This window comes from Phascolarctos cinereus, unplaced genomic scaffold (genome assembly GCF_003287225.1).
Source record: "Phascolarctos cinereus isolate Bilbo 61053 unplaced genomic scaffold, phaCin_HiC Scaffold_1;HRSCAF=81, whole genome shotgun sequence".
NCBI lineage: Eukaryota > Metazoa > Chordata > Mammalia > Diprotodontia > Phascolarctidae > Phascolarctos > Phascolarctos cinereus.
Window position 1 is genome coordinate 129554688 of NW_027555514.1, and position 16962 is coordinate 129571649.

At 37.2% G+C, this 16962-nt stretch overlaps 1 non-coding gene across 1 annotated transcript; it reads left to right on the forward strand.

Moving 5' to 3' along the window:
• The first annotated feature begins 347 nt into the window (after window positions 1-347).
• Window positions 348-454, forward strand: LOC144455263 (U6 spliceosomal RNA). Its single transcript, XR_013483981.1, has one exon. It is a non-coding gene; the product is annotated as a U6 spliceosomal RNA (small nuclear RNA).
• Window positions 455-16962: the final 16508 nt, after the last annotated feature.

Below are 16962 nucleotides of genomic sequence, written 5' to 3' on the forward strand. Positions count from 1 at the left end.
AGTCTAGATTAGAAACAGAGGAGGTGAAAACTTCTGTTTCAATCGGTAGGATCAAGCCTGTGATTAGTCACTACATTTTTAGCCTTGTCAAGATAGGGAAACTCAGTCCAACACCCCCTCCCCCCCAAAAAAAGAAGTCTTTGGTTGAGGAGGGAAGTCGAAGCAGAAATGGCAGCAGTATTGCTGGTAAGTGGGGAAATGAGCACTCAGCAACATACTGCTGCCATTTCTGCTTCGACTTCCCTCCCTAACCAAAGGCTTCTTGCAGTTGAAGGATTGTTAGAGACAGTTACAGCCTCTGAAATGTTGAAACTTGGAAAGGTTATCAGCTTTGAAATATTGAAGAGGTGCTTGCTTCAGCAGCGCATACATTAAAATTGGAATGATACAGAGAAGATTATCATGGCCCCTGTGCAAGGACGGAACACAAATTCATGTAGTGTTGCATATTTTTAAAATTAAGGAGGTAAATAGAATTTTTTAAAAATTAGATGCAATGTTCCTCTGAAGAAAACTGAATGGAGATAGAAAGGAATATACCTTTTTCTCAGCAGTACATGGCACTTACACAAAAACTGACCATATATTAGTGTATAAAAACCTCATGATCCAATGCAGAAAGGCAGAAATATTAAATGCATTGTCATGTCATGATACAATAAAGATTACATGTAATAAAAGATCATGGAAAGACACATTAAAATTACTTGGAAACTAAATAATCTAATTCTAAAGAATGAATGGGTCAAACAACAAATCATAGAAAAAATGAATAATTTCATCAAAGAGAATGAGAATAATGAGAGAACATACCAAAATTTATGGGACACAGCCAAAGCACTTCTTAGGGGGAATTTTATGTCTCTAAATGCTTACATAAGTAAAGTAAAGAAAGAGAAAATCAATGAACTGAACATGCAACTGAAAAAGCTAAAAAAAAAAAAAGAATAAATTTAAAATCTCCAATTAAATCCTGATTAGAAATTCTGAAAATCAAAGAAGAGATTAATAAAATTGAAAGTAAGAAAACTATGAAAATAATAAATAAAACTAGGAGCTGGCTTTACTTAAAAACAATAAAATAGATAAACTTTTTGTTAACTTCATTTTAAAAACAGAAAGAACAAAATTTTTAAAAAGAAAGAAGAAAACCAAATTACCAGTATCAAAAATGAAAAGGGTGAATTCACCACCAATGAAAAGGAAATTAAAGCAATAATTATGAGTTATTTTGCTCAACTACATGTCAATAAATCTGATAACCTAAATGAAATGGATGAATATTTACAAAAATACAAGTTGCCCAGATTAACAGAACAAGAAATAAAATATTTAACCCCATTTTAGAAAAAGAAATTGAACAAGCCATCCATGAACTCCCTAAGAAAAAATCTCCAGGCTGGATGGATTTACAAGTGAATTCTACCAACATTTAAAGAACAATTAATTCCAATAATATATATACCATTTGGAAAAATAGGAGAAGAAGGAGTCCTAACAAATTATTTCTATGATACAAATATGATGCTGGTACCTAAAATGGGAAGAACCAAAACAGAGCAGGAAAATTATGGACCAATTTCCCTAATGAATATTAATGCAAAAATTTAAAAAATATATATTAGCAAAGAAATTACAGCAATTCATCACCAGGATAATAGACCATGACCAGGTGAGATTTTATACCAGGAATGTAGGGCTGGTTCAATATTAGGAAAACTTTCAGCATAACTGACCATGTCAGTAACAAAACTAGCAAATCATATGATTGTCTCAATAAATGCAGAAAAAGCTTTTGACAAAAAAACACTAGAAAGCATAGGAATAAATGGAGTTTTCCTTAAAATGATAATTAGTATCTATCTAAAACCATCAGCAAGCATTACATGTAATGAAGATAAGTTAGAAGCTTTCCCAGTAAGATCAGATGTGAAACAAGGATGCCCATTATCATCACTACTATTCAATATTGTACAAGAACTATTAACTTTAGTAATAAGAGAAGAAAAAAAATTGAAGGAATTAGAATAGGCAATGAGGAAACAAAGCTATCACTCTTTGCAGATGATATGATGGTATACTTAGAGAATCCTAGAGAACCAACTAAAAAACTACTTGAAATAATTAACAATTTTAACAAACTCAGAGGATATAAAATAAACCCACATACATCATCAGCATTTCTATATATGACCAGCAAAGCCCAGCAACAAGAGATAGAAAAAGAAATTCCATTTAAAATAACTGTACACAATATAAAATATTTGGGAGTCTACATGCCAAAGCAAACACAGAAACTATATGAACACAATTACAAAACACTTTTCACACAAATAAAGTCAGATATAAACAACTGGAAAAATACCAATTGCTCATGGTTAGGCTGAGCTAATATAATAAAAATGACAATTCTACCTAAATTAATTTACTTATTCAGTGCTATACCACTCAAACTATTAAAAATTATTTTATAGAACTAGGAAAAAATAATAAAATTCATCTGGAAGAACTAAAGATCAAGAATATTAAGGGAATTAAGGGGAAAAAATGCAAAGGAAGGTGGCCTACCCAGATCCAAAACTGTATTATAAAGCAGCAATCATCAAAACTATTTGGTACTGGCTAAGAAATAGAGTGGTGATCAGTGGAATGGGTTAGGTACACAAAACACAGTAGTAAATGACTATAGTAATATATTTGTTGATAAACTCAACAACTCCGGCTTCTGGCATAAGAACTCACTATGTGACAACAACTACTAGGAAAACTGGAAAATAGTATGGCAGAAACTATGTATAGACCAACTTCTTATACCTTATACCAAGATAAGGTTGAAATGGGTACATAATTAGACATGATTAGGATGGAACCATAAACAAATAAGGAGAGCAAGGAAAAGTTTACCTGTCAGGTCTGTGGAGACAGGAAGAATTTATGATCAAACAAGAGATAGAGAACATTATGAAATATGAAATGGATAATTTTGATTACATTAAATTTAAAAGGTTTTACACAAACAAACCAATGCAACAAGATTAAAAGGAAAGCAGAAATCTGGGAAACAATTTTCACAGTCAGTGTTTCTGATAAAAGCCTCATTTCTCAAATATATAGAGAACTGAATCAAATTTATAAGAATACAAGTCATGCCTCAGTTGATAAATCAAAGGATATGAACGGGCAGTTTTCAGATGAAGAAATTAAAGCTACCTATAGCCATACGAAAAAATGCTCTAAATCACTATTTTTTTTTTGTAGGCAATGTGATTAAGTGACCTGCCCAAGGTCACACAGCTAGTAAGTGTCAAGTGTCTGAGACCAGATTTGAACTCAGGTCCTCTTGACTCCAGGGCCAGTGTTCTATCACTGCACCACCTAGCTGCCCCTCTAAATCACTATTGATTAGAGAAATTAAAACAACTGTGAGGTACCAACTCACTACCATCAGATTGGCTAATATGACAGAAAAAGAAAATGACAAACGTTGGAGAAGATGTGGGAAAATTGGAACACAAATGCATTGTTGTGCAATGGTGGAGTTGTGAACTGATCCAACCATTCTGGAGAGCAATTTGGAACTATACCCAAAAGGCATACCTTTGGGTATGTGCATACCCTTTGATCTAGCAATAGTAGTACTAGGCTTGTATCCCAAAGAGATCATAAAAAAGGGAAAAGAATCCACATGTACAAAAATATTTATAGCAGCTCTTTTTGTGGCAGCCAAGAACTGGAAATTGAAGCGATGTCCATCAATTGGGGAATGGCCAAACAAGTTGTGGTATATGAATGTAATGGAATACTATTGTTCTATAAGAAATGATGAGCAGGCAGATTTCAGAACAACCTGGAAAAACTGATGCTGAGTGAAGTGAGCAGAACCAGGAGAACATTGTCTACAATGACAGTAACATTGTATGATGACCAACTTTGATAGGCTTAGCTCTTCTTAGCAATACAATGATTTAAGACAATTGCAAAAGACTCATAATGGAAAATGCTATTCACATCAAGAGAAAGAACTTTGGAGTCTGAATGCAGATCAAAGCATACTATTTTTTTTTTACTTTCTCATAGTTTTCCCCTTTTGTTCTGATTCTCCTTTCACAACATGACTAATGTGGGAATATGTTTAACATGATTGTAGATGTATAATCTATATCAGATTGCTTGTTGTCTTGGGGAAGGGAGAGAGAAGGAAAGGAAAAAATTTGGAACTCAAAATCTTATAAAACTTAATGTTAAAAATTATCTTTACATATAATTGGAAAAAATAAATAAAATTTAGTTTAAAAAAAAGAAAGGTTGAAGAGGAGTAACCAGGACCCAGCTTAGAAGTAGACTGACCCTGTAGCCAAAATACAAATTCTTGTAAGCAAGAGAGCCACTCTGTCCATCAACCATTACGCATTGGAAAGTGAGCTTGGTGGGGTTGAATGTTTTTTAGATATGGCTTTAAATCTGAACGTATTCTTCCCAAGGAACAAGGCAGTAGAGGGGGAAGTATGTTCCCACTCTTTGGGGGAAATGTTTGTCCTTTGCTTCTTACGATGTCTTTTCAATAAATATCTCTTTGTAAAAGCTAAATGATGCTAACTGGTTAAAAATATTAGGGTGTTAATCATTCTCCCCATCAGTTGCCTACTCTTCCCATCCAAAGACTTAAGTAGTTATTCCTTCCTGACTTGACCATATTTAGGCACAAAAGAGAAAAAGGTGAAGTCAATGGGACCTTTTGAATGCAGTCTCATTTCAGTCTCAGAAGCCAATCACAAAGCCTTTCACCTGCCACTCGGTGAGTGAATGAGAAACAGTTAATAGAAAACTGTGCATGCCCCAAATTGGAGAACAGAGCCCTCTGTTATACATACTCAGAAGCAGGCTCACCAAACTTTCATGTGCTCCCGGGACTGGGCCCCTATTGTCCAGTCCTTAGAATAATACCAAACATGTAGAGAAAATATGAAATTTCAGAAAATGATCTTCATTTCTTGAACACGAAAATAACACTGGAATCACCGTATTTTAAACTATGTTGAAAGTATGCCCTTGAAGCAAGAAAAGCATTCTTAATCTGCCCTGTAACAGTATGTTGAAATTACTTTGCTTTTTTAAAAGATACCTTTGAATTCAGGATTTCAAAACACTTCTCTATTTAGTATAGCCAACTGCATGAACGTCAATGGCCTACTTAACCTCTAAGCCTTAGTTTCTTTATCTGTGAGATGACAGAGTTGGAAGCATGACCTCTATGGTGTCTTATATTTTTAATATTCTATGATAAAGTTGGAGTGGCAATGGGGAAAGTATCTTGGCTCTGGAGTCAGAGACAGGCTGTATTTGAATCTTTCATCTGACACTACCTGGGCAAGTCATTTAATTTCCCTGGACCTCAGTTTCCTCATCTGTAAAATTAAAGGATTAGACTGTTTGGCTTTTAAAGTCCCTTCCTGCTCCTTTTTATGACCCTTCTCTCAGTGGACTAGAAAAATATAAAAACTACTTGTTCTAAATCTGTCTTTGAGGTAGGCTATTTAAGGGTCCTCACAGCCATTTTTTACTCATTATTTAGAAAATACTCTATTATGTTTTACAAAGATTGACGTCCTGGAATATATGCATTTGTTTTCTTGTGACTTTTAATAAATGCCCTCTCTCTATTTCTCAGCCTTTTTCTTTCTGTCCCAAGCCTCAAAGTATGATAGTGGATTTAGAAGAGCCTTTGATGATGTAGACTGAATGTTCCTCCTAAAAATACCATCAGCCAAAAAGCCCCCTTCTTTCCTCCACTGACTCACATATATACATAACCCTCCCTTACTGCCTTTGCTCATTATTCTTCTGTAACACCCAGACCTACAGTTTCCTCAAGATCAGGGAAACAAAGAGAGGGCAGGTAAATGGGTAAGGAAGCTTTCTTGCAACAGACTCATTCATTGTACCCTATATTCTTTCATGCTCTATTTGTCTTCAACTTATGGCTTAATATTCCTAAAGACTGCAAAAGGTGGCAGTTGGCTTGATGGGCATATTTCTCCCGATTTATTCTTTAAATTTCAAAATATGTTGTATTTTTTTTCTTCTGGGACTGATAATTTTGAAAATGAAACTCAGTGATTTCCAAACCATTATTCCAGAATAACCTTACTGAAGAAACCAAAGAAACTGTTTTTAAAAATGTGCTTTGAATAATCCAATATATGAAAATCCAAGTTTACAGAACAGAGGTAGAGCTGCTTTCCTGGCCTTTGGGGACCTTCTTTGCTGCAGCTCCTGCTTCCTTCCTCCTCTTCCCTTTTGTTCCACCTCATCTGCTTTTTTTTTCTTTCTTTCTCTTTTTTTTTTTGGCTAGACAGTGGGGTCAAGTGACTTGGCCAGAGTCACACAGCAAGTAAGTGTCAAGTGCCTGTGGTCAAAATTGAACTCAGGTCCTCTTGACTCCAGGGCCCGTGCTCTATCCACTGCTCCACCTCGCTGCCCCACCCCTCCCCGCTTTCTGTTTTTTTAAGGCTTTTCTAGACACTCTCCAAGGCACTCCCTTACCTCTTCTGGTGGCATGTTTGCTAGTAAGACAAGCTTTAGTTCACATTTCCCCCTCACCTCAGGTATTTGCTTTCCCAGCCCAGATCCCATTTGGATCTCAGGGACTGTTTTCCTTTCCAATTCCTGTTTCCAGGATCCTGCTGCTCCTGCCTAGAGACCTCAGTATCTGGGACCAGATCACTGAAAAGTCAACTAGACGTTTTCCCCCCATTTGATTCTTTTGGCCACTTGGTGTTTCATGGCTTAGCACATGGGCCTGAGGCTCTGATTGGTACAGACAAGAAAGATCAAGAAGATGAAATTTAAAATTTTAAAAGACTGTGCCTCTCCACCAGCCCTGAAACTCCAATGTAAGTAAGCCCTTCATAGAAAATTGAGGATTTATTGAGCAATGTCCAGTTGGAAAAATAATTTCTTTTAGCCAAGAAGATAAAGCTGAAAAAGATTATGCTGTATTTCAGGGAAAGGAGAATAATTTGATTTAAAAAGACCTTTTTTCAAAATTTATATTTTTAAAAATAAAGTTTAGTTAATTTTTAAAAAATTAACTTTGGTTAAGTCTTAAATTTTTTTTATGAATAAGGTAGGTTGGACAGTTACTATTATTCCCATTTTACAGATGTTTTTCTGCCCATGAGAAAAAAGATATTTCAATTTGACAGGTGCTAGCTTTGTATGCCTTTTCTCTCCCGAATGACAGTCTTCATATCCAGGAGACAAAATCTTTTGGAATACAAAAAAAAAAAAAGGATGACTGAGTACTCAAATATTTGCTTGTAATAAAAGCTATCATAATAATGGCATTTACATAGCACTGTAAGGTTTACAAAGCACTTTACATATATAAACTCATTTGATCAACACAATAACCTTGGAAGGAACGTGCTATTTTGTAGAGGAGGAAATTAAGGCTGAGAGAAGTTATATCACTTCAAAAAATAAATTTTCTGGAAGCACACTCTAATGAAATGTGGTGGTTCTACCTATGAAGAGATATAGACTTCAAACTAAAGTGTTAAGAGTCAATGTCAATGGAAGATCAGTAAAAAAGTAAGACAAGCTTTAGTTCACATTTCTCCCTCACCTCAGGTATTTGCTTTCCCAGCCCCAGAGCACTTTTTATGACATAGTTTCCCTCAGTCTCATGATTTCTATTGGGAAAACTTTCTTGTCATGCTGACTAAATTCTCTCTCCTTTAATTTGAACCAAAGGCTTCTTCTTACTCAGTGCAACTGACTAACTTTCAGATCCCTTACAATTATCATTTTGCTAAAAAAGCCCCACATCTACTTTATGCACATGACAGTCTCAAGGTAGGCTGATTTAATTTTCTCAGTTAACTCTTCCTTGAACCAAAATGTTACATACTCCATAACATTTATTATATAAATTTTTAAATGTTTAGGGGCACCCTAAGGCTATGGAGAGTTGCCATGAAAATGAACAAAATAAAAATAAACTTCCCACACTCAAGCCTATTTTTAAAAATTTTTTAAAAATTTTATGATAAACCACAGATGAATAAAATTTTATGAGCTAGTGTGTTGTGATAATTACTATGTATAATATGGCTGAAGCAATAATTTGAGAGCCCTCCTTTACAGTAGTGGCTTTTAAACTGCTGAAGTTTCTTCGTGTTTTGTGCATACAGAAAGAAAATTAAAGTTAAGTAGTCTGTATGTACTTTGTCCTTTAAGATGTTCAAGGAAATGAAAGTAAGCATGCTAAAAATGGACCCATGCCTCTTAAAGTGCTGGCACCTAAATAAGGCTGTAGATTTCATAGAATAGAAGGAAATGATCATCTTGTGGTTTTTCGGTGAAAGAAAATTATAGGGAATTGTTACATGTTAGCTGCACCCTTGACCTGAAATCATTCTCAAATTTTTGTGAAAGTAAAATATAGCTCTTCATTTAGATGGTCATCTAGCATGGAAAATCCTTCTACCACACATTAATAATTGGTCAATAATTTGTAGTTTTAGAGAGATGCCTAGCACAATGAGAGTTAAGCAATATGTAAAAACAACAGCATACAAACAAGATATTTACAAGCTAAGTTGGAAATAATCAACAGAGGGAAGGGATAAGCATTAAGAGAGATCAGGAAAGCCTTCTCATGGAATGTAGGACTTTGTAATAAGGATTCTAGTTATAATGAGATTAGAATCATAGGCTCTCAGAGTTGAATGATACCTCAGAGCTAAGTATAGTGCAGGGGAGCGTTTGGATTCAGAGGAATTGGGTTTGAATTCCAGATATTTCACTTTCTACTTGTGACTTTGAACAAGACATTTCATTTCATCTCTCTAGGCCTCAGTCACTTCTTTTGCAAAATGAGGGGGATGGGGGATGGAGGGTCAGACTAGATTACCTGTAAAGTTCCCACTAGCTTTAAATCTATGATCTAATTCAGGGTTTCTTAAACTTTTCTTCATGCAGGAACCCTTTCGTTACACGGCCTGGGGGCAGACACAGTGCAAAATGTGTATGCTGTGTGTTCAGAACCAAGGCTGCAGTGAACTTGTGCGATGCGACACTCTCAAGTGCTGCCAGAAACACCTCAGATTCATTACGTTTGATTTTCAATTATTTTTTGGTTGTTGCATGTTCAGAAACCTATTACTGTTGCCAAATTTTGGGAAGTGCTGGACTCTGATTCAACCCCTACTGGAAAAGAGAATCCACTTCATAAAAGGCCTGCCAAATAACCTCTCCACAAATGAGTAGCTTCCTGAGGTAGCCCATTTTTCTTTTGGTTGGTTAACATTATCAAAGAAGTTTTTCCTGGTATTGAACTAAAACCTGACTTTCCTACTTCTAGTTACTATATTTATATTATATTTATTTATATTTATTAAAGCCTCAGAGAGAAAGCAAACAAAGGGTTTCCGTTTTAAAACTAATGTGTTGGGCCATTTTTCCTATTCTTAGTTATTTCTGCTTCTCAGAGTCCTTATTATCAACAAAGCTTCCCATTACCCTTGCTGGAGTAGAAATTGTAAATTATAAACTGTAACCTTCAGAATGTCTAGAAATTGTCAACTTTTTAGCTGGGTCCATAAATAGTGAAGGCACAGCCTGATTGTTCCACATGATTCCCTTTCTTTTTTTTAAAATTTTAATTAATTTATTTTATTTTTAGTTTTCAACATTCACTTCCACAAGATTTTGAGTTCTAGATAGTCTCCCCATCCCTCCCCTCCCCCACCCCAAGACTGCATGCATTCTGAATAACCCCTTCCCCCCAATCTGCCTTCCCTTCTATCACCTCCCTCTTCTTTTATCCCCTTCCCCTTTTATTTTCCTATAGGGCAGCTTAAATTTCTATACTCCATTGCCTGTATATCTTATTTCTCAGTTGCATGTAAAAACAATTTTTAACACTTGTTTTTAAAACTTTGGGTTCCAATTTCTCTCCCTTCCTCCCTGCCCACCCATCCTCATTTAGAAGGCAAGCAACTTGATACAGGTTATATATGTATAGTCTTGCAAAACACTTCCACAATAGCCATGTTGTCAAAAACTAACTATATTTCCCTTCATCCTATCCCACTGCCCATTTATTCTATTCTCTCCTTTGACCCTGTTCGTCCTCAAAAGTGTTTGCTTCTGACTACCTTCTCCCCCAATCTGCCCTCTCTTTCACATGATCTCTCCCTTTCTTATCCCATTCCCCCCTATTTTCCAGTAGGGTAAGATAGATTTCCATACCCATTTGAATGTGTATATTATTCCCTCCTTAAGCCAAATCTGATGAGAGTAAGATTCATTCATTCCTTCTCAACTACCCCCTCTTCCCCTCCATGATAAAAGCTTTTTTTCCCCTCTTTTATGTGAGATAATTTATTCCATTCTACTTCTCCCTTTCTCCTTCTTCCAGTACAATCTTCTGTCACCCCTTAACTTTATTTTTAGATCTCATCCCTTCATATTCAACTCACCCTGTGCCCTCTGTCTATCTATATTCCCTCCAACTACCCTAAATCTTTCCACTAAATATCATCTTTCCATGCAGGAATGTAAACAGTTCAACTTTAATAAGTTCCTTATGATTTCTCTTTCCTGTTTCCTTTTCATGCTTCTCTTGAGTCTTGTATTTAAAAGTCAAATTTTCTATTTAGCTCTGGTCTTTTCATCAAGAATGCTTGAAAGTCCTCTATTTCACTGAATATCCATTTTTTTTCCCCTGAAGGATTATACTCAGTTTGGCTGGATAGGTGATTCTTGGTTTTAATCCTAGCTCCTTTGCCCTCCAGAATATCATATTCTAAGCCCTCAGATCCCTTAATGTAGAAGCTGCTATATCTTGTGTTATCCTATCTGTGTTTCCATAATACTTGGATTGTTTCTTTCTGGCTGCTTATAATATTTTCTCCTTGACTTGGGAACTCTGGAATTTGGCTATAATATTCCTAGGAGTTTTCCTGTGGGGGTCTCTTTCAGGAGGTGATTGATGGATTCCTCCAATTTCTATTTTACCCTCCATTTTTACCCAGGGCAGTTTTCCTTGATAATTTCATGAAAGATGATGTGTAGGCTCTTTTTTTTTTTGGTTTTCAGATAGTCCAATAATTTTTAAATTATCTCTCCTGGCTCTATTTTCCAGGTCAGTTGTTTTTCCAATGAGATATTTCACATTGTCTTCTATTTTTTCATTCTTTTGGTTTTGTTTTATAGTTTCTTGATTTCTCATAAAATCATTAGTTTCCATTTGCTCCATTCTAATTTAAGGCATCATCTTCTTCAGTGAGCTTTTGGACTTCCTTTTCTATTTGGCCAATTTTGCTTTTTAAGGCCTTCTTCTCCTCATTGGCTTTTTGGACCTCTTTTGCCATTTGGGTTGGGCTATTATTTTCTTCAGTATATTTTTGGATCTCCTTTAGCAAGCTGTTGACTTGTTTTTCATGATTTTTTTGCATCACTCTCATTTCTCTTCCCAGTTTTTCTTCTACTTCTCTTACTTGTTTCTCAAAATCTTTTTTGAGCTCTTCCACGGCCTGGGACTGATTCATATTTTTCTTGGAGGCTTTGGATGTAGAAGCTTTAACTTTGTTGTCTTCTTCTGGTTGTATGTTTTCATCTTCTTCGTCACCAAAGAAAGATTCTATAGTCTGACTTTTTTTGCACAGTTTGCTCATGTTCCCAGCCAATTACCTAACTTTTAATCTCTTTGTTAAGGTAAGGGGGGGGTCTGCTTCCAGTGTGGAGAATGTACTGTCCCAAGCTTTGGGGGTTTTGTGTAGCTGTTTTCAGAGATACTTCTAGGGACCTATAAATTTTCTTCTTCCAAGGTGATATGATCAAAGGCAAGGTGTTTACTCCTTTCCTGGCCTGTGCTCTGGCCTGAGAATGACCACAAGCACTCTTTTCTGCCTTGGCACTGTGAGGAGGGTTCCCACTTCACCACCATCACAAGTTCCACCATGCCAACGCTCCTCCTTGCCCTAGAACCGCCATCCAAGAGTGCAACTCAGATCCAAGCATAGGCAAAGCAAGAGAATCCTGACTCAGCACCAGCAAAGTGATTCCTGCAATCCCCCTCTGATCAGCCACTGGATTCCCCCTCAGTCTGTGGGCCAAGAGCTGAGGAAGTAGCCACCACCCTGGGGCTGTAGGCACTGGGGCCAGACTAAGCTTCTCTTTCACTGAGGTCTGACAGACCTTTCCTACTGACCTTCTAAGCTGTCTTTGGTGTTTGTGAGTTGAGAAATTTGGAAACCACCACAGCTCCCCTTGATTCAGTGTTCTGAGGCCTGCTCAAGGTTCACTGAGGCCTGATCTTTTCCTGCACAGCCCATGCTGAACTGCACTCCTCTCCCAACCCAGTGCAAGAGACCTTTCCCATCAACCATCCAGGTTGTCTTGGGCTTGAAATTTGTTTCACTCTGTCTTTTTGTGGGTTCCGCTGTTCTAGAATTTGTTTGGAACCATTTTTTTTTACAGGGATTTGGAGGGGTTTGGGGGAGAGCTCAAGCAAGTCACTGCTTTTACTCCACCATCTTGGCTCTGCCCCCCATAGTTCCCTTTCTTTGAGTATATTTTTGAATAGCTAGCATTAATATTGGAGAAGAAAATGGCAAACTACTCTATCTTTAGAGAGTGGTTTATCTTTATATCTTTACCAGGAAAACCCTAAATGAGGTTGCAAAGAGTCAGACTCAACAGAAACGATCAACCAAACAACAAAGAAGATATGGATACCTCATATAGGAAATTGATTGCCCTAACACATACCATACACAGTTTACTCCTCACCTTTGACTGTAGAGATTCTCCAAGTTATCTCTTCTAGGTTTGGTAATGTGGAAAGAAGGTCCTAATAAATTCTATGCCTTTCTAGGCCTCTGTGAATTCTTAACTGAGAGAATGAATAATAATGTTAATACATAAGAGTTTATATAGTGCTTTAAGGCTTACAAAGTGTGTTACACATATTGTATCTTTTGAACTCTCACAACAACCCTGAGAGGCAGATGCAATTGCTATCCTAATTTTATAGATGAAGAAACTGAGGCAGGCAGTGGTTAAGTGACTTGCCCTGGATCACATAGTGTTCAAGGAAGGATTTGAACTCAGGTTTTCCCAACTTCAAGGCCAGCTCTCTATGCACGGTGCTATCTAGCATGAAGATTATGTGGGATTGCTGCGTCGTTTAGTGGAAAGAAAACTGAATTTTGAGTCAGGGTATTTGAACTCTGCCATTTACTACCTGTTTGGCAGCTAGGTTGTAAATGGATAGAACTCTGTACATATGGACAGGAAGATCTGTGTTCAAATGTGGCTTCAGACATTTACCAGTTGTGTGACTTTGGGCAAGTAACTTAATCTTTACTTTTGTAAGATGATAATAATAGCACCCACCTCCCAGAGTTGTTGTGAGGGATCACATGAGATATTTGTGAAGCACTTTGCCAACCTTTAAATGTTACATAAATGCTAGTTTTATGTTATAATACTGTGCAGGTCACTTCACCTCTTGAAAGAGTCTTTTTTTTTATCTCTAAAATCAAGATGAATTAGGTGACCTTTATGGAATCTTCCAACTCTAAAATTCCTATGCTACTATGCCTCTAGTCATCTCTAATTCCCTGAAATTATTTGTATTTTCTCTTTTCAAAATAAACAAACACTAGGCTAGCCAATTAAAGGGAATGCCATGAATATCTGATTTTAAGCAAGGCATTTTTCAGTCTCTCACAATATCCTTGTAAACAAGGTAGATAAATTATGGATTAAATGAATGTAAAGTTAGGTAGATTTTGAATTAGTTGACCTAAAGAGTGATAATTTATCTATTGACATGAACCTCACATGGCTTCAATGATCATTTTGGTACAGATAATTCCCCAGTTCATACCTCCATTCTAGATGCCTTTGCTCCACTATTACCCTTCCTTTTTCCTTAGCATCTGCTCTCTGTTATTCCTGTCCCATTGGAGTCTTCTATTAACCATTTGGAGGAAAGCAATAAAGTAGAATTAATTTACACTAAAATGGGAATAACTAACATAATATCTTTGCTTCCCCTTCAAGTAATGTTTACATTTATAATTGGTTGTTGTCTTTTGTTCTCAAGAAAGGTCAAAATGACATTGCTAAGTTGGAGTGTGGCTGACTGTGGCTGCTCAAATAGGAGCTCAGGAGGCTTTACCACAGGTTGAGAATGAAGATGGCATCAAGGTCAGCTACCACACTGATGGTAAATTCTTCAACTTGAAAAAGCTACAAGCCAAGACCAAAGTGTAGGGAGTGTTGGTGCATGATTTTCTGTTTGTAGATGACTGCACTCAATGCAGCCTTTGAAGTTGAGATGCAACAAAGTAGGGATCAATTCTCTGCTGCTTGTGCTAATTTTGGTCTAACAATCAACACCAAGAAAACACAGGCGCTCCATTAGCCACCACCATACATACATGGAACCATCAATTAGCAAATGGAGAAGTTCTGAATGCTGTGAATAAGTTCACTTACCTTTGTAGTGTATCTTCCGGGGATGTACACATTGATAATGAGGTTGACACACACATTGCCAGAGCTAGCTCAGTGTTTGAGAAGCTCTGAAGGAAAGTATGGGAGAGATGAGGGATTAGACTGACCAAACTGAAGGTCTACAGAGTTGCTGTGCTGACCTCATTGTTGTATGCCTGTGAAACCTAGACAGCATACCAGCGCCATGCCAGGAAACTGAATCACTTCCATTTGAATTGTCGGGAAGATTCTGAAGACCACTTGTCAGGATAAGATACCAGACACAGAGGTCCTTTCTCAAACTAAACTGCCACGCATTCAAACTCTACTTCAGAGATGGCAACTTTGATGGACTGGCCACAGTATTTGAATGCAAAACATATGCTTGCCAAAAAGACTATTTTATGGAGAACTCACACAGGGCAAGCATGCACATGATGGTCAGAAGTGATACAAAGATACTCACTCTCAAGGTCTCTTTCAAGAACTTTGGAATTGATTGTGACATGGGATACACTGGCACAGGACCACTCAGCGTGGTATGCCCACATCAGAGTACTGTACTCTATGACCAAAGCAGAATTGAAATAGCTCAAAGAAAAAGTAGGATGTGCAAATTTAGAGAATCCACCCCAAATGTTCACTGGGAGTATTTGCATGCCCAACCTGTGGTAGAGCATTCTGAGCTCATCAGCCAGTCAGACACACTAAAACTTGACTCTAGCATAGTGATGTCATTTTGGTCCTCTTCGAGAACAAAGGACAACTAACCAGCAAATTACGGTTTGTGAAAAGCAATTTTTCCAGCACTATGCAGGAGAGAGAAGGTGCTGTTAAGTTTGGATGATCAATCTCAATGCCTGTTGGAAATCAGCTAAATGTGCAACATGTATAAAATGGAACTCAACACCCCCCCGCCAACTTCCCTTTTTCCACTGAGCTCAGCACTATCCCATTCACCAAGGTTCAAAACCTTAGTTATTCTTGACTCATCTCCTTCATCTTCACCCCCTCCAAAATCCAAATGATTTATAAAGTATTGTTTATCCTGCCTCCTCAGTGTAACTCCTCTTCTGTCTCCTCAAGTGCAACCACCACCACAGTTGACATCATCATCACTTGCCTAGACTATTATGACAGCCTCCTAAATGGCCTCTCAACTTCCCTTCTGTAATTTATCCTATACTCAGCTGACCCCCCCCCAAAAAAAATCTTCCTAAAGCACAAGTCTAAGCTTATCAACCTCCTTTTCTTAAGAACTTATAGTAATTCCCTCTTTCATCTAGGGTAAAATACAAATTCCTCAGTTTGACATTTAAGACCTCTTATCATCTTGCTTCAGCCTACCTTTCCATGCTCATTTCATCATAACTTCCTTTATGCAGGATACCGTGTTCTAGCCAATGACTTTGCATTCCCTTTCCCATCTCAGCATCCCGTGCCTGGAATGTATTGTGTCATCTCCCCTTGCCTCTGAGACCAGGTATTTACCTCCTATAGTAGGAAGCCTTTCCTATTCCTCCTAATTTTATATATACTTATCTGTGAATTATATGCTGTATTCCCTCTGGTGGGGGTATCCAGGTGGTACAGTGGATAGAATATGGGTTCTAGAGTGAGTAATAAGACTCATCTTATTGAGTTTAAACACGGCCTCAGACACTTACTTGCTATTTGACACTAGGCAAGTCACTTAACCCTACTTGCCTCAGTTTCTTCATCTGTAAAATGAGTTGCAGAAGGAAACGGCAAACCATTCCAGTATCTTTGCCAAAAAACAAAACAAAAAACCAAAACAATCAAAATAGGGTCACAAAGAGTTGGACACAACTCAACAAGAACAAAACTACCTTACTCTACATCAAATATTCCATCTACTACACTGAATACAGCACATTTGATCTCTACTAGCATAGGGTTATACAATGTGTTCCTGTATGGTAGTGACATCTTAATCTCTCAAGATTTTATGGGGGAAAAGTGTCATAAAGATCTTATAGGTGTTCTCCAGTTTCTTCAAACTGACATAAGACAAATGTGTATTTAGGTATGGATTAGAAAAGGGGCACTGAGAAGAAAGATCTTTTGAGGTAGGTAGTGCAAATACTATTATCCCCATTTTACATAAAAGGGAAGTGAGGTGGAGAGAAGTGACTGTGATGGAGTGGAAAGAACAATGGCTCTGGAGTCAGAGAACCCGGATTCAAATTCTACATCTGAAACTTAACGGTGTGACTTTGGACAAGTTAATTAATCTCCCTTCATCTTTGTTTTTCTTTTATGTAAAATGGAGTTCGACTAGTTGACCTCTGAGGTCCATTTTAGCTCTATATCTGTGATCCCATAACCCAACATAGCTAGTATTTCAAGCCAGGACTTGAACCTAGTCTTCTAATTCCAAATCTAGTGCTTTTCCTTATGCCATATTTCTTCCCTTCTTCTCTTTTT